At 39.2% G+C, this 18,946-nt stretch overlaps 1 protein-coding gene across 2 annotated transcripts in view; it reads right to left on the bottom strand.

The window, feature by feature from the left end:
* KIAA1217 (KIAA1217 ortholog) overlaps nt 1–18,946 on the bottom strand; it is a 753,165-nt gene that overhangs the window by 455,549 nt on the left and 278,670 nt on the right. The window contains exon 2 of one of the 2 annotated variants that reach the window (XM_074324916.2): nt 12,908–13,028. The exons of the other annotated variant lie outside the window; for it this stretch is intronic. The gene's annotated coding sequence lies outside the window, so the exon portion shown is untranslated. The remainder of the gene's footprint in view (nt 1–12,907; nt 13,029–18,946) is intronic. 2 annotated transcript variants of the gene reach the window in all.

Here is an 18,946-nt window from a genome sequence, read left to right as displayed (position 1 = left end):
CCTCTTCCCCTGCTCGCCCAATTTGCCCACCTTCAAGTAATCCTTGCATGAGTCTCTTAGTTGTTCTGCATGATGAGCAGAGTCCTTTGATTGGTTATAGATGTCCCATTTGTGATAAGATCCGGAGGAGAACTCAAAAAGTGTGCCCTCTGCCGTCATTCCTATGACGTCACTCTCCTTCCAATTTTTGAGACTCATGGAAAAAAGGAGCTACAAATATTCATGTGTAGGTCTTTATGTACACATAAGTTTTCATTTTTTTTGGATAAATATCTAGGAGTTTGATTGCTGGATTGTATGGTAAGCTCATGTTAAACTTTGTAAGGAATTGCCAAACTATCTTCAAAAGTGGATGTACCATTTTGTGTTCCTTCCAGCAACAAATGAGAGTTTCTATTACTCCACATCCTTGCCAACCTTTGTTGTTGTCTGTGTTTGGGGTTTTAGCCATTCTAATAGATGTGTAATGGTATGTTATTATTGTCTTAGTTTGCAAATACCTAATGACAAATGATGTTGGAAATATTTCATATGCTTATTTGCCATCTATGTGTCATCTTCTGTGAGGTGTGTCTGCTCAGATCATTTGGCCATTTTTAAATTGGGTTGTTCATTTTCTTATTGTTGAGTTTTAGGACTTCTCTGTATAGTTTGAATGCACATCTTTAGATTTATAGATCAAATTGGGAACAATTGGCATCTTAGTAATATTGAATCTTTCTACCCATAAATGTGAGTTCTCTCTTCATTTATTTAGATCTTTGATATCTTTCATCAGAATTCACAGTTTTTCCCTCAAAAATCCTGTACATATTTTGTCAGATTTGTAACTAAAGTATTTCATTTTTTTGTACATATTTTGTCAGATTTGTTAAATTTGTAACTAAAGTATTTCTTTTCTTTTCTTTTCTTTTTTTTTGGTGCTAATGTAAATGGTGTTGTGTTCTTAATTACAAATCCAGTTGTTCATTGCTGGTATACAGGAAAGCTATTTTTTTATGTTAATTAATTTATAAGTAAATATAAATTTAATGAATCAATATAAATCAATATTAAATTAAATGAATTAAAATGATATAAAATTGCTGTGTAATGCATTATAATTATATTACTTGATATTATGATTTACTTAATTGGTTATTAATCAATAATACATTAATTAATAATTTTAGGCTATGTAATTAATACCATGTTTCCCTGAAAATAAGACCTAACTGGACAATCAGCTCTAATGTGTCTTTGGGAGCAAAAATTAATATAAGACCAGGTATTATATTATATTATAGACCTGCTCTTATATTATAGTAAAATAAGACCAAGTCTTATATTAATTTTTGCTCCAACAGATGCATTAGAGCTGATTGTCTGGCTAGGTCTTTTTGGGGAAACATGGTATAATATAATAGTATCTTGTATATAATTAATTTATATAATTATATTAATTAGTAGTAACATAATTTAATATCAATATATTGTATCCTGCAACCTTGCTATAATTGCTTATTAGTTCCAACAACTTTTTTGTCATTTGTTTGGGATTTTCTCACTGTCAAATTTCTTGTTTGTCCACTGCTCACCCAGATGGGACCACAAGCTCAAGGTGAATAGCAGCATACATTCCCCATTCACTTCTTATCAAGTTTGCTACTTAACTGACAAAACTCTTGAGTCTGGATTATCCCTCTCTGACAGTTAAACTGCTGATTTTTACATCCAATGCCCGTCTCATAAAACTATAGCATTAATCAAGTTGCTGCTGGTGGTGGGGTGTTTGTGTTAACTCCAGATATGAAGGTCACAGATTCCTACCATTCTTACCCAAAATTCTAGAAGTTTTTTCATGAATAAATTCTTCATAATTGTTGTTTGTGTTTGGTCAACTTCTAGGGCCTTTGCATGGTTAAGTTTTGACAATTTTGTCAAGTTTCTATATCTCCTTGGGGTAAAGGATTTACCGATTTTTTTGCTGGTTTACTTTTAAAATATTCTCTTTGTCATTCTTGTCCTGCACTGTCACCATAATTTGTATACATGTGGATTATTTTTACTTTATCCTGCTTTGGATTTTTTGGTCTCCTTGAATCTGAGAATTGTTATGTTTTATTATTTCTGGAAATTTCCAGTCGTTATTGTACCTTTCCTCTTTCTTTTGAGATTTAATTGTTTTACTTTTTGTTTTTGGGGGCCATCTCGATTGAGATATAATTTACTATCTTCTCAGATTTTGTTCTGTCCTGATTTCCTATTATTTCCTAGGCTGGGAGTTTACAAACTGTGGCCCATGGGCCAAATCTAGTTTGCTAACTTTTTGTAAATAAAGTCTTATTGAAAATATTCAGGTTCATTTGTTTACATTATTATCTGTGGCTGCTTTTGCACTATAACGGCAGAACTGAGTAGAGACCCCATGTCCCATTAAACCTAAAATATTTACTATCGGATCTTTTACAGAAAAAGTTTGTCCACTTCTGTCCTGACACTTTAATATGACATATATTCTACCTTCCCCGCTATATTTTCCTCATCTTTAAACTCATTTTTCATACTTACCTCCTCTTTGTCTAAGTTGCATTCTTAATTATTACTATTATTCTATTTTCGAGTTCACATATTCTTTCTTCAATAAGTTTAATCTGCTGTTTAAAGCTGTTTCAAATTTCAATTATTATAGTTCTCATTTCCAGGAGTTTAATTTTTTCCAATGTCACACTTTAATGTCATGTAACTTTCTGATACTGGCTATACGATTTTAGTTTCTTGAGCATATTAAATATATAAGACATTTTATAGTCCTGGTATAAAATTTTCAGAATTCTGAAATTCTTCACTTTGTTGTTTCTCTTGGCTGTTGCTAATTGTGTCTTGTTTCCTTGTGTTCAGTAATTTTTGTTTATCAGCACATGTTCCCTGGAAAGTTTTTTTCTAATATGAGGCTTAGGTTTAAAATACATTCTTTTAGAGAAGATTTGCATACCTCCTGTTAAGCCCCTGGGACACTATCAACTTGATGTCACTTTTAAATTCATATGATTTTTCCCCTCCTCCCCCACATTTTTTTAAGCTACAATGGTAACTTGGTAGGGTTGAACTTAGTCATTTGAAGGCAGATATTTTCTTTTTCCTGCTTCTCTCAGAATAAAGGCTGAGACAAGAAATTATGTCAATTAATGCTCTAAGAGATGTGCATGTTTTTAAGCTAATCCCCCTCCTTGCTTTTTTACCTACATCTCCAATCTATCCTCTCACTCTGCTCAGCTCCTAGGCTTTGTTTCTTATCCCATGTGTGACTATTATAACCCAGATTCTGGATCACAAGGAATAGGCAAACACCCAGGGTAAATTCCTATACGGCTATGAAATTGCACTTTCATACAATGTTTAGCCTTTTAAAGAATTCCTTTACTTTCATAATAGCTCAGGTATGTTTTTTAAAAATCAGATGTTTTATTCATCCAGCATTTTGGATATCCTGTACTACAAGGCATTTTACTTAAAGTATAGTGTATCGTATCACTTAAATGGAAAAATATAGTGTTAATTTAAACCAATTCCAAATTTATTTACATTTTAAGGTTGATCTCTAATTATAAAGAAATTATATTTTAATGTCAGCATCAGTGTAGAACTATGAGGAAAAATATTGGGGAAGTATTGTTACATGGAAGTAGAAGACACTCTATTCCATCCATCAAAATTTCATTTGTAGATGTTTATTGCGAACTACTGTAGCCAGGCCTATATGCTAGCTGCAGTAGAGGATTCAAGAATATGAAGTCATAGTTCTTTGTTGCATTAGTAATTACATTTAACATTTCCCAAGGACTCACTATGTATTTTTAAATGCTTACTACTCTCAATGCTTTATATATTTTGTTATATGCAAATCTCATAACAAATATAAAAAGTATGTACTTTAGTTGCTATGCTTATTTTTAAATGAGGAAGCTGAGGTACAAAGAGGAAAGCTAATTAGGTAAGGAGCTAGTACATAATGAAATGAGGATTCAAACACTTGCAGTCTGACTGCAAAGCCTATATCCTTAACTACTATAAAATACTATATGATGTGATATCACTAATGCTGTACTACATTATACCATATTATTATATGTAAGAGGCCAAGAGTCTAATAGAAAGATAATAGATACAATGAAGAGAATAAAGACAATAAGAATTTTTGTTAAATGTCACTGTATCAGCATAGACAAGAGGATCGCTATAGGTTATGGTGAGATAATCAGGGAAGCTTCATGGAGGAGCTGGAACTTAGTTGTGCTTAAGACCAATCTCAACTGTGCGTGCTAAGGTACATGAATTTTGGTGTCAAATGGTGCCTTCTTTTCTCTTATTAAAAATTGTTAACCCCATCTAACAGCATGCTAAAAAACAAACAGCCTACTGGAAAGTCTAAACCTTTGTTATCTCTGCAGAATAAAGAGCATATCCTGTTTCTTTTCCTCCATGAAAATAGGAAGATGACACTTTCAAGAACAACTTGAAGGTATGTTGGTTGCGGCCTTAGGACTAGATTGCGGTCCGAAGAATGTGACTGAAAGTTGTGTTGCTATTTCTGGACCTGGCCATAAATCTCCCAACAATCATGCAGACTCCCTCCCTTGCATTGAGATTGGGTAAGCTCCAAGATGAAAGAAACTATTTAAAGCAGAACCCTCAGAAGGGCTACCTGACTCTGATGTAACTATGGCATGAGCTATAAATAAACCTTTATTGTTTTAAGCTACTGAGAGTTTGAGGTTGCTTGCTTTAGCAGTGAGTTTTAATTATCCTAATGAAACAGATATGAATGCAGACCAGCAAAATCATAGCACAGTCCTTTATAGGGAATGTCTTGCAAGCTTCAGGAAAGTGTGCTTGCAGCCCTCAAAATTTCCTTGTGCCTCACTGTTTTCTATCTTTTACTTTGTTCGCATTAGGGGTTTTCAAGAGTGACAAGGTTGTTTGCATGACAGTCAAAAGAAAATGACCCTTGGTTTAGGACAACTTTGCTAATTATATACTATTTTAGGGTCAACATTCACTATAACAACAATATTATTATAATAGCTAATATTTATTTAGCAATTTGTAATTTTTCTTCTATGTATTTTATGTGTCTTTGTTTAATTTTCAAAAAATATATAACATGGGTATGATTATTATGCATTAGCAGCAGTTCAATGTGGTTTTAACACTGCTTAAAAAATTCTTAGTGCTCAAAATGATTTTCAAACTTCTAGAAAAAAAATAGTGCATTTTTTTTTTAAATAGTGCATTTTTCATATGTGAAGATGTAACTTGGACACATTTCATCAGCACTGATTTTTCCTAAAGTTTTGAGAATCTTTCCTGAAATACTAAAAAATACTTTTCCATCAGACTTGAGATTTCCAAATGAAGCTCATGAGTTAGATGTTGTATTGATCTAATATGCCATTAAGTGGCAAGATGATACAATTTCTCTTTTTCACATGGAATTATGGGAAATTCTCTCTACTGTGGGTCCCTGTACATAATTTCTCATTTCTTCACATAATAAACTAAAGATAAAGAAGCTCTCATTTCAGTCTTTTGTTTCCAACAAGCAAATGCATGTAAACAAGCAATTATTTTTGAAGTAGTGTACTTTCTCTTACACTGTTTAAAGCAATGGTTTTTTAAATTTCAAATTGTAAACCCTATTTTCTGCCTATAAAGCAAATCACCTTTTGCATGAATATGAGAACACATAGTTTCTCCAAGTTAGCTAGTAAAAATCTCTCTCTTGCCGTAGGATATTAAATAGGCTATTAAATTCCATTAACTTAAGTGCATGCAAGTGCCCCTGGGTTAAGAGAAACATTTCTACGGATGCTATTTATCCAAAATCAAAATTGTCTTTTTTGAATAGCCATGTAACAAGGAGTCATGACCTAACATGAGGCAGGAAAAGGAAACAAACAAAGCTCCGTTTATATAAAAATGATGTTATTAAGCTCTGTAGAATGTGTTGGTGTCTCACCTACTTCTTCTCAAGCAAATATAACGGACGACATTTTATGCACATTAATTGCCCTGTTCTATACGTCAGTGGGAGGCGTATGCTGAGTACTCAGACTGTGACACATCCCATTGTTAATAGTGTTATCTTGGACATGACTCTCAGTTTCACTACAAACAGAGACATTTTTTCCTCTACTTTCAGATCTCTTCAGCTTCTTTATCTACCTCCCCTTCCCTCCCCTTATGGCCACTGCTGCCACGGCCTATGACCACATTTCCCCTCTCTCCCTACATCTCAATACCAGCTTCTCTTTCTTCACCTCATGTGTAAAATTCACTGGATTTTCATCTAGTCTGCATAACTCCCAAGTTATCTGAAACCTGGTCCCAAACATAGCAGGACATTCCTGAGTTAGATTTGAGATGACAAGTGAAAACTATCTACACACAACAGAGCCGCCCAAGTAAGCAGATGACACAGAGCTTTCCATCAAATACAGCCAATTCTCATTATTTACGGTATTTATGGTCTATGATATCCATAAGGACACAAAATTAGCAGATGCTGAACCCCTGCTCCTAGCAGAAATACAGGATACAGTTCATGGGAGCCTCTACTCACATTTTCATCAGCCGATTAAAACACATAACATTGTTTTATGTGTAGTCCGGTTTAAGGACATCTTATTTAATATGTATATTGCTGATTCACGAACATGGAACTCACAGCCAACATCTCGATAACTCATACCTGAATGAAGCGTATCCAACAAATAGTTTCTCTGTAAGGCACATCTCAGTCTTCTTAGGAATACGAGAGACAACTTCTGCACTTTGCTCAGGCGTCATTTTAAATAGTGCAATAATCAACACACAGCACAAAAGTGTGAAAAACATGGCACTACACAGACCATGAAAAGGACACTTGTTTGCAGCATGAGCTGAAACAAGGAGGCAGAGCATCATCACCCTGTTGACCTTGGCTGGGAACGTGTGTGCAGTTTGGGCAACACAAACTCTTTGCCACTCTATCCTTATCTGGGAATGACCAGGAAAGCACCCTAAGTATTGATTTTGGGATTCCAAAAAATTTTAGTGAGCTGGAGAGTTTGCAAATACAGAATCTGTGAATAGTGAGAACTGATTTCAATCATAAAAGTGTTGTGGGTCCGGCCCGGTGGCTCAGGCAGTTGGAGCTTCGTGCTTCTAACTCTGAAGGCTGCCCATTCGATTCCCACATGGGCCAGTGGGCTCCCAACCACAAGGTTGCTGGTTCAACTCCTCGAGTCCTGCAACAGATGTTGGGCTGCGCTCCCTGCAACTAAGATTGAACACGGCACCTTGAGCTGAGCTGCCGCTGAGCTCCTGGATGGCTCAGTTGGTTGGAGTGCGTCCTCTCAACCACAAGGTTGCCGGTATGACTCCCGCAAGGGATGATGGGCTGTGCGCCCTGCAACTAACAACGGCAACTGGGCCTGGAGCTGAGCTGCGCCCTCCACAACTAAGATTAAAAGGACAACAACTTGACTTGGAAAAAAGTCCTGGAAGTACACACTATTCCCCAATAAAGTCCTGTTCCCCTTCCCCAATAAAATCTTAAAAAAAATAAAAATAAAATGTTGGAGGTTAGGATGGTATCAGTGACCAAAAATATATATATATAGTTCCAGTTTTAAAGGGTATATTTTCTACTAACTGAGGCAGGTGGAAATCAGTGCCAGCTTAATCCAGTTAAAGATTAAAGTTTTGTTGAAACTGTGTTTAAAAGCCTTAAATTCTCTTATCTCTACAGCAGGGGTGTCAAAACTGCGGCCCGCGGGCCAACTGCGGTCCGCAATCCATTGTTAATCAGCCCGCAGCAAATTCCAAAAATATATTTAGTTTACTTAAATAAACCAGGTGAGGCAATACGTACTTCACCTCAAGTGAGTGGCCCAGCTGTTTCTGTATTTTACCGCATATGGCCCTTGGTGAAAAACGTTGAAAAAAGTTTGGACAACCCTACTCTACCGGGTGCTTCTAAGTTACAGTTCATCATAATGGACATTGCATTTCTGAAAGTTCTGACTTAAAAAAAAAATAAAAAAAATCCCAGGCCTACAGGGTTCCAGCCTCTAAACAGAGTGTTCAGTCTTGTCTTTTTGGAAATTCCTCATTCAAAGGCACAACGGAGTATTTTCCCCAGGAATCCTGGAGGAAGAGACTCCTATCTTTCCCATCAAACACTTCGATTTTCTGTGACTGAAGAATTCTTTTCTTGCCATTCTCTCATTATCCTGCCTAATATTTTTATGCAAAATGGCACTCACTGAGCTTTAGCTTCTTGGCTGAGTTCTTAGCAGGATCAAAGAAGCAACGGGGTCGAGGATGGGCTTAGAGGAGTCTGCTTTAGAGAACTTCTAGAAGTATGAGCTGGGTTTTAAATGGTGAGGTTTGACGTGGAGCCCTGATCCTGTGTTTGCCCCGTTTGGTTTAATCTTTGGGATTTACATTGTGACCTGTTTCAATGGGACTTTAAAACTGTGTTTCAAGTCCTTTGTGATGATGAGTCCTGAAATATTCTGAGAGCAACACGATCCTGTTCTCAAGGACTCACAGCGGAACCGAAACTGGCACCACTGTCTGCAGAAACACCTTAGGTCTGCTTTAGATTGCAAAATGGAAATCAACTTTCAAAGTGTTTGTCAAGTTGCCTTTGGGTTTTGTGAAATGTAGAAAGGGTTCTTTCTTTTTGCTTAACTTTTTTTAGTTATATGAAATGTCACTGTCAATTCTTTCTAAACATAGAATCATGCCATTGGAACTTGGGAAAGAAAATCCACGTGAAACATCTACCCAAATGTTATTGGAGGAAGGCTGGCTCGGAAAAGCCTTTGTTCTGGGGCCAGAGCTGCCACGGTTCTTCCATCACATCAATGTTTACAGTGAAAAACACACTGACCAACAATCCACAAAAACAACCAAATACCAATTACTGAAGAAGAAAACTGCTTCAGTGAGAGGTAAAGAAGGGCAAAGCATCATGACATAAGTTTAAAATTTCTTAATTAGAGCAGTAAATTGAGAGTTGCATTGTCCCTGTAACTGAGTGCTTTTGCTGCAAGAGAAACCCACAACTTATCTGAATCTGGTTTCTAGAATGTTAACACAGAGGAAATCAGCAGTCTGCCTTTTAGGATGCTGGTGGGGACAGAGGGGTGGGGGGTGCGGGGTGTGTGTGTCATGTGTTTGCCTTGTTGAAGATAATTGCCCAGAAGAAAGTACCTTTCCAGTATTTGGAGGTCCCATATGTAATGCTACACATAGAGGCTTTATTCTTCACCTCTGCCTGGCTCACTAGCTGTGTGACCTTGGCCAAGAGACTTAGCCTGCAAAGGCCATGTCTCTTCAACTGTAGACTGGATTTATTACCAAAGTTTATTGTCACACTGAATTGTTATTTTAGCAAGAGAATGGATTGACAGCCTTTGAGTGCCTTGCATTCAAGAAGTGATGGTTCATTATTTCTGCATCATAATCCCATCTTTTGGTCATTCTGCACTTCCCATGCCTCCCTTCCATGGTCAGTTGGAGCCCACATCCCAGGGAGGGAGTGTTTGGGATGACAGATGCTTGATAGGCAGAAGAACCTGTCCAGGGCCAGAAAAACAGTCAGGCACGAGAGGAGAAAAGAAGTTAGCAAAATGCAAAGTGTCTTTATTACAACTCAACTGGTTTTAAAGTTTTCATTTTTTTCTAGAAAATGTGTTTTCTTCCTCTCAGGGAACTAAGAACATATGTGCTGCCTGGCAGATGTTTTCTGCAACTTTCTTAAAGTTGGGATTGGAGAAAGCTGATTCACAATTTCTTACACTGCACGTGTGAAATCTTTCAAGAAAACTTGGAGCGGGGAGAGCCACAGGACTTTGGATGACGCTCTCAATTGCTTTGCAATTAAATCGGTAAAAAAGAATTGATCGATTATTTGCTTCTATTTCTGACCCTTCTATACTATTTTTTAATCAGCATAAAGAGATGGGTTGAACAAAAAAGAATAAGACTGAAAAGTACAGAAAGAGGGTAACATTTGTAGAGCGGTATAGGGTCCCTAACACCCATTTAGAACACACCAGATCAAGGAACTTGCCTCTGCAGTATGTCGTATGAGGTGTCAGGGGTCATGTCTGACTGCCTACGGACAAGACACCCACAAGGCACCCACACAGACAGACTCATTCAGTGTTCTGAGTTTTCTTTCAAAGAAAGTATTTTACACATCATATACAAATTAAAAGGAAGTCTAACAAGCATCATTTGTTGCCCCTGAAAAGGGCCATAGACCCCACAAAGTATTTCCTTTAAGCACTTTCTAGGGACCATTTCTGGCAGAAGGCCTTCATCTGCTCAGTGGCCATTCTAGAAGCCAAAGCTGGACTGTGTGGGTAGGGAGCTGACCTACCGCCACTTGACCAATTGCAATCACAGACTGAGATCTCTGTCCGAGGGCAAAGCTCCCCATCCCAGAAAGCAAAAGAGCGCCAACTCCCGCCACAGAGGACAGAGGAGGAGTTAGAAGCCAGAAACACGAACTATAGGGTAAGGGTAGTGGCTTCTGCTTGATTCCAGAGCTCAGTTCAAATTTTGGGCTGACTACTTCATGACTGCACCACCTTGAGCAAAGCACTTAACCTTTGTGGAATCCGGGTTCCCTGTGTAAATGTGCCTGGTGGGGAGGATTAAAGGATACCACATACACTGCACGGAACATGGCACACAGTAGACTTTGAATAAATAGTGGTTATTATTTTGTATCATTATGATTAGCCACAATCCTAGGATTGTTAACTTCACCCACGCTGTAATTGGAAACACATTTATTCCATACATTCTAGGGCACTTTCAAAGCCTTTTCTTCAAATACATTATCTAGCTTGGGCTTAAAAAGAAATCTCTGTATATGTTCTGCTCTGCTTATCAAAGGCTCTCCATAATGCTTACTCAAGGGTAAATCAATTACACAGGATACTGTTCTGCCTTCTCTTATTCTTCTTGAACCACATTCCATGTGGTAATGGGTCAATTTCTTTACTTCCTCTTCCCTCCTACCACAGTCCATACCCTAAAAAGATGCCAGTTAAGTTTTAATCTTCCTCTGAAAGTGAATTTTCATCTCTACTTTAAAAGTTATTTGAAGTAGTGCGACTTTCTTTGAGTGCCCTCCAACCCCAATCCATGCAACAAAATAGTAATGAGAGGATATTATTAGTGCTTTTGCCAGAGTCCTCCCACTGAGCACGACGACTTTGTAATGAACTATGCATCCATAAACGGTTGACTCTTTGATCTCTGGCTGCTTGTACAGCTCTAAAGAGAAAGACATTCCAGTCCAAGCCACACAAAGAGAGAGGAACACACGTTATTTATGGGAGCCCACTGACTCTAAGTTTAGCCTGGCCCTTTCAAGACTCAAATACACACATCATTTTGACTGCCAAATCTCTCCCTCCCGTTATGGTGTCTAATGGGGCGGTAGTGTAGGAATGTCTGATCTCTGGCTTCTCCTTGGGGTGAGAAAGGTAGCTGGTTTGGCAGAGATACAGACACAACAGTATTTATAGAGACAGTGGAAAATCGACTCCATATGGCTACAAAGGGAAATCAGAGTAAATCACCGGGAGCTAAGAGGACTCCTGAACTCTTTTTCTGAGGCCAGTTCAGCTTCTGGCTGAGAGTAAACAGGACCTACTAACCAGCTCTGGAGCTGCACAAAATCCATCACCCACATGCTTTCTTTTATCTGGCGGTGTTCCACCAACACTGTCACTTCACTGAAAGAGGGGAGATACTCTCCTTGATTCCTTGAATTCAGAAGCCAATTTGCAAGTCTGACCCCTGTATTACTCTGACCTTCATTTGTCATAGCTGGTGCAAACATGGAAGCCATGAATTCCCTGTTCTGAAGTTGAGGAAGCAAAGTTCAATGAGTTTTTGTTAGTGATTTTTGGATCGTAATGTTCTTAGGTGATCTGCAGTGTGGCTGAGTGTTGATTTACACTGCTCACTAAGGCACAATCCAAGTTGAATTAAGACTGTACTAGGACAGGATCTAGCTATTCTCTTTCCTATCTTCCTCTGGATCAAATATCAAAATTTTACACTGTGCTGTCAGAATGGTGAAGGCTGTCTGAGGACCTCTGTAATGGGAGAAAATTCAAAATGGAAATTGCTTTTATTAGTGTAAAATATCAAACTGGTAGATTTATGGTCATTATTTGGGCCAAATGAATACAAATAAAGCTGGGGGACTATTTGGTCATCCCACCATGCCAGACACTCACGTCCACCTACGTAGGATGGTTTGTGCAAAGCAAAAGGACCTCGATGAAATTGGAAACGTTATTTTTCCAATTTCTACTTTTGTGGGATCCTGAGTTTGATCAAAGTCATATTATTGGTGAGGTCTAAAAGGAACTCCTGTTTTTTATTCACGCTATTCATTCTATTCATTCCATAGACACAAATTCATCAGATACCTTCATCACAGGTCCATAGTTGTTTGCCAAATTTCATGTTTTTTGTACATTCCCTTATTCTTCAGTCATTTTGGTGGTTTCAAGCCAGAGGCTGAACACAAAGACAGGTATATAAGTGAATATAAAACACTGCCTGAAAACTGACACATATGTCTATGGCACTGACTGCAAGCCCAAAGAAAGAATGGCGAAAAAATATAAAACAGCTGCATATCAGAACAAATGGGCATTGGGAAAACTCAGGCATTTTGTGCCAGTGGGCCCAGGGAAGGGCTTAACGGAAGCCAGAAGCTACGTTGTATAGCTAGGCCTTTAGCTCATAATCCATTCACTGTCAAGATAATGGATGCTTATTTTATTATTTAATAAAAAGAGAGACATTATTTAAAAAGAAAATGAGAAGGAGGAGTACTCACAGATAAGTAGTACAGACTTTTGGGGCAATACAGAGGGCTCTGTATTGGGGCTCCACGTCTGTCTCCAGAACACAGAGAGCACACAGTGCAGTCAGTACAAATTCAGGACCTGTCTCTCCATCTGAAAGATGCAAATAATAAAATGATTGTTTCCAACAAGTGACCACTAACTGAGTAATTGAAAATTCATGCTGATTAAAAGAACACAGGAACAACAAAGCGTACTATGTATACGAGGTCTGCCAATTAAGTTTGCGAACTTGCGCTTACACTGGCAGCGCTGTACAAACAGCTCGATAAGATTTCGTAACCTTGGTATATCCGTGTCTCACAGCTGGGTTCATGTCAACATGTGGCAGTGTCTTGCTGAGTGGTGCTCATTATTGTTGTTGCGTGTTTTTATGTGCTGTCGTGACAATGTGTGAGCTTGAATTAGAGCAACAAACAAACATTAAATTTCTTGTTAATCTTGGCAAGAGTGGAAGTGAAATCAGGGACCTGTTAGTCCAAGTTTATAGGGATAAAGCCATGAAGAAAACAGCAGTATACAAATGGATTAAATGTTTTTCTGAGGGGAGAGAGCGCGTCACTGGTGAAGAGAGGTCAGGGTGGCCAGTAACAAGCAGAACAGACGAAAACATTGCAAAAATTTGTCGAATAGTGCATCAAAACGATCTGCTGACTGTGAGAAGCATAGCAGACCAAGTAAACATCAATAGAGAAACAGAAAAGTCTTAATTGAAAATCTTGGCATGAGAAAGGTCTGTGCAAAAATGGTGCCAAAGGAGCTCACCTATGAACAAAATCAAAGAACAGTTTAGGTTTGGAGAGGCCAGATGATGTTTTGGGCCGTGTTATCACTGTTGATGAAACATAGGTGTACCAATATGACCCTGAAACAAAGTGTCAAAGAGCACAATGAAAGTCAGCCAATTCACAACCAAAAAAGTTCTGTCAGTCCAAATCAAGGGTCAAAGCAATGTTGTAAACCTTTTTTGATATCAGAATTTGAATTCCATTATGAATTTGTACCAACTGGACAAACAGTTAACCAAATTTACTATTTGGAAGTGCTGAAAAGGCTGAGTGAAAAAGTTAGACAAAAATGACCTGAGCTTTTTGCCAACAACTCATGACTCTTGCATCACGACAAGGCACCAGTTCACACAGCACTGTCTGTGAGGGAGTTTTTAGTCAGTAAACAAATAACTATTGAAACACCCTCCCTACTCACCTGGTCTGGCCCTCAGTGACTTCTTTCTTTACCTGAAGATAAAGGAAATATTGAAAGGAAGACATGTTGATGACATTCAGGACATCAAGGGTAATATGACAACAGCTCTGACGGCCATTCCAGAAAAAGAGTTCCAAAATTGCTTTGAAGGGTGGACTAGGCATTGGCTCAGTGCATAGCTTCCCAAGGGGAGTGTTTCAAAGGTGAATGTAATGATATTTAGCAATAAGGTATGTAGCGCTTTTTCTAGGATGACTTCGTGAACTTAATTGTAGGATCTCGATGATGATAATAATTATATATATAGTTTGTAGCACTTAATGACTTGTAATCACGCATACCCCTTTGTACAATGTACCCAAAGTTAGAGGTTTTAACTTCTAGTTTTCCACAAAATATGAGCTGGACACCACAATAGAAGGTAAACACATGAAACTAGATCATCCATGAGAATAAGAGCAAGCTTATAGGTGGGGACAGCAGGAAACCACAAGAGGACAATTGAGAATCAGAGAGGCTGAGTGAAAGGCTGAACCATCTCCGATTCGCCTCTCTGCCCCTTTGTTGGGGAGTGACCAGGCAGTTGCAATTGCTGTACCACTTAAATAAATTCCATTAGTCATATCAAATGGGAAGTAACCACGAGATTAAGGAAAAGTGGGGAGGCTGGGCCACTGAAGAACGTGAGTTGTCCAACATAAAGATTTTGAAATTATGGATGAGTCTGAGAGGCACCTCTTCTGTGGAGGAAGATTCAAGAAAATTGAACTTGACATTGCACCCTTCCCCTATATTCAGCAGATTTCTATGTTGCTGGAAGCTGTGGTGAGTTTAGGTGATGTCAGTGAACTGAGTGCATGCAGAATAGTACAGCCCTTTAGAACATTTCCTCAAGTGGAAGTTTATTTATATTAACCTTCTTAAGATCCAGAGAAACACATTGCTAACTGGACAAAAAAATCATGGATGAAACTATGAAAAAAAGTCATTGAACACAATTAAAATGTGTCACGAACACATGATTGAGTGTTGACACTAAAATAGCCATGATATTAAAATTTGAACTGTGCCACAAGTAAAATGTATCACATATTACTGAGTTTTGACCCTGAAATAGCTGTTGTTATTAAATTTTTAAAATATTGGCTATGTCCATACAATTTAGATTACTTCTTATGCTGAGTTCAATTAGTTATGAATGCTATTATAATGGAGACTAGTCCCCCAGCTATGCGAATCTATATTCCAGCCACCAATGCCAATTCTGCTACTGCATCATGAGACTTCATGCACATTCTTACTTACTCTGTGTTCTTCCTTTGTTTAAAATTTGTGACAGCATTTCCTCCACTCACCCTACTCAGTTTCACAGGCTATTGGATGACACAAACATTATGAAATGCTGAAAACTGAAAATCACTATATCAACTACCTGGTACTTTAACAAGGCATTCTACTAAGGCCATTAGCATCCCTTTTAATCCTAACGACAACTCTCTGCCAAAGGTAGAATTAATTCCTTTAATTCTACCTGGAAAGAGAGTCTCCAGGCTAAAAATTATATCCCTAGTGAGTAGAGGACTCAGGATTTGAACACGGGTCAGTCTGATTTCAAAGTGGGGGATCCTTCCATATACATAAACCACTGACCCGGCCAAGAAGTGATTATTTTACTAAATAAAATATTCTCAGCACAGCTGTTTGATTGCTTTGCTAATAAGAAAGGCAATAACTGGCTTATACTGAGTGCCAAGCTTTGCTCCGCACCTATTAGTTTACACAATCATCATGACAACACTATGAGCCAAGCGTTATTACCCTCATTTTACAGATGACTGTGCTGAAGCTCACGGAAGTCAAAGTTGTCCCAAATCACCTCGTACGCAGCAGAACAGGATCCCAAACTCATGTCAGCCTCACTCCACAGCCCACTCTCAACAGCTACCCTGCTTCTGTCTTTGTAATAGTGTGCAATTCTGTGTCAATAAGTTTACTGCTTGGGACAAAACTCCCAAGTTGTTCCCACCATCTCCCCCTTTTCCTTGAGTCTCCTCATCTAACCGCCCACTCTGGCCTCCCATGACACCACACCAGCTTTCAGATGACCCCTTCTTCCGAGGTTAAGAGCCCTGCCTTCCCAGGGTTGGCCCAACTGCATCCCTGTTCCAAACACCCATATGAGTCTTCTCTGCTCCTCTTCCCAAAAATCTCAGCTCCGGTGGTTGCCATTTCACTCCTTCTTTCTCCTACCTACTCATACTATGCAGGTAAGAGAAAAGAAGGGCAAAATCTGGTGAATTCAGACTAATTGGGGCAGGTAATTAAAGAGTGTATTATACCATATTTTCAGATACATATAGTTTTATTACTTTTATACAAACAGGGTAACTTTACACTGTTAAAGTGGCCAACAGGAAATACTGAATGGATTTTGTTATAATGAATGAATAAGAACATTTACAACTATTTGCTTGTTAAAAAAATAAATGACTACCTTAAACGTACTTGGTGATACCTGAAAACCCTGTCTTTGAATAAAATAAAAAGGCCCCTGAAATATTTTTTTTTTTTTTTTTTTTTTAAAGATTTTTTTTTTTTTTTTTATTGGGGAAGGGGAACAGAACTTTATTGGGGAACACTGTACTTCCAGGCCTTTTTTTTTTTTTTTTTTCCCAACTCAAGTTGTTGTCCTTTCAATCTCAGTTGTGGAGGGTGCTGTTCAGCTTCAAGTTGTTGTTCTTTCCGTCTTAATTGTGGAGGGCACAGCTCAGCTCCAGGTCCAGTTGCCGTTGCTAGTTGCAGGGGGCACAGCCCACCATCCCTTGCGGGAGTTGAGGAATTGAACTGGCAACCTTGTGGTTGAGAGCCCGCGCTCCAACCAACTGAGCCATCCGGGAGGCAGCTCAGCTCAAGGTGCCGTGTTCAACCTTAGTTGCAGGGGGCAGAGCCCACCATCCCTTGCGGGACTTGAGGAGTTGAACTGGCAACCTTGTGGTTGAGAGCCCACTGGCCCATGTGGGAATCGAACCGGCAGCCTTCGGAGTTAGGAGCATGGAGCTCTAACCACCTGAGCCACCGGGCCGGCCCCTGAAATATTTTTAATATTGTTACCGAGTTTTAAAGATTCTGAGAGAGTTTACTTAGTAAATATTAGCTTCAAACCAGCTGAACCCCAATTATTTCAAAATGTAAAGACTGAGATAAGAGGGAAATGAAAATTACTGAGCCTGAATGAATTAAATTAGATTGTTTGGCTCCTGCAAAGTACTATTAATAGCAGAATTATGGAAAACATCCTATGATTAGAGTGACATGTTAATCATCAGACGGCTATGCTGTGCTGGCACAATTTTTATAAGAAAAGCAATTGTGAAACTTGCCCCTTTCTGCACAGAATTTCTCCCTCTGGTCCACTGGCTACCAGTCAAATTTTCTCACTGGAGAAATACAAACTAGCCGCATCACTAGATAGAATACGAGAACGTAAAATGAGATTTCTCTTAAATGTGAAATAGTTGATGATATTCAGAGTTAAAGAAAATACTATCTGGAGAGTCTAAATGTCAGGAGTTTTGGTTAATTTAGTTCCTATTAAATAAAGCATTTAAACCCTTTGCTAGTTGTTGTAGGTTTAATGGGAACTGAAGGTGGTATCTGGAGCTGAAGATAGGACCTCATTCCTGCCCTCCATGCCTGATGCCAACCCCATACAGGTATGCTTTTACGGAGTTGGATTGAAATATATTAACCATGCTTAGAACAGTGTTATGAACACTAGAGTGATCTTAATAAACTAGCAGAGGGCACATATAATTTTTTTTTAAACAATTTTATTGGGGAAGGGGAACAAGACTTTATTGGGGAACAGTGTGTACTTCCAGGACTTTTTTCCAAGTCAAGTTGTTGTCCTTTCAATCTTAGTTGTGGAGGGTGCCATTTAGCTTCAAGTTGTTGTCCTTTCAGTCTTGGTTGTGGAGGGCGCAGCTCAGCTCCAGGTCCAGTTGCCGTTTTCTAGTTGCAGGGGGCACAGTCCACCATCCCTTGCGGGAATCAAACGAGCAACCTTGTGGTTGAGAGGACGCACTCCAACCAACTGAGCCATCCAGGAGCCCAGCGGCAGCTCAGCTCAAGGTGCCGTGTTCAATCTTAGTTGCAGGGGGTGCTTCCCACCATCCCTTGCGGGACTTGAGGAATCAAACTGGCAACCTTGTGGTTGAGAGTCCACTGGCCCATGTGGGAATCGAACCGGCAGCCTTCGGAGTTAGGAGCATGGAGCTCTAACTGCCTGAGCCACTGGGCTGGCCCCACATATAATTTTTATTAGCCAGAGTTTTCTAATAAATTTTGCCTCTATAATGAATATAGGGGGGTGGCGTGGCAGGGGGAGCTGTCCAAAATTCCAGGCCCCTTTCCCTTGCTGGGAAATTCTCTCCCAGCAAGGGAGAGTACAGGCTTGTTGTAAGAACCTGTCCCCTTGCCCTCCAACCTCAAGGAGCTGAAAGAATCAAAGCTTTCTCTGAACTTTTCCTCTCTTTCCAACTATCAGTTTTCAGCAGTCCGGGCTGCCAGGGTCCAGACAGGTGAACTAAGGTCCTCCCTGAACCCCAAGAGAAAGACTCAAAGACAGTGGGATGGTTAGACACAGTGGGGCAGCAAGGGATGGCTGCAGCCTTTATTGGCCTGTGGGCGGGCGCTAGACATTCAGGCGGGGACACACAGAGATTTGGGTAGGTGCCCACCGGAGGCACAGGCCGGGCAACCCAGGTAAACTCGACTAACTCTGGCGTGCAGTCTCCCCATTCGCC

The sequence above is a fragment of the Rhinolophus sinicus genome, chromosome 1 (assembly GCF_057876585.1).
Source record: "Rhinolophus sinicus isolate RSI-liver-muscle chromosome 1, RSI-T2T, whole genome shotgun sequence".
NCBI classification, from domain to species: Eukaryota; Metazoa; Chordata; class Mammalia; order Chiroptera; family Rhinolophidae; genus Rhinolophus; species Rhinolophus sinicus.
The sequence above is the reverse complement of the archived record's forward strand: the minus strand, read 5'-3'. Positions and strand labels throughout refer to the sequence as shown.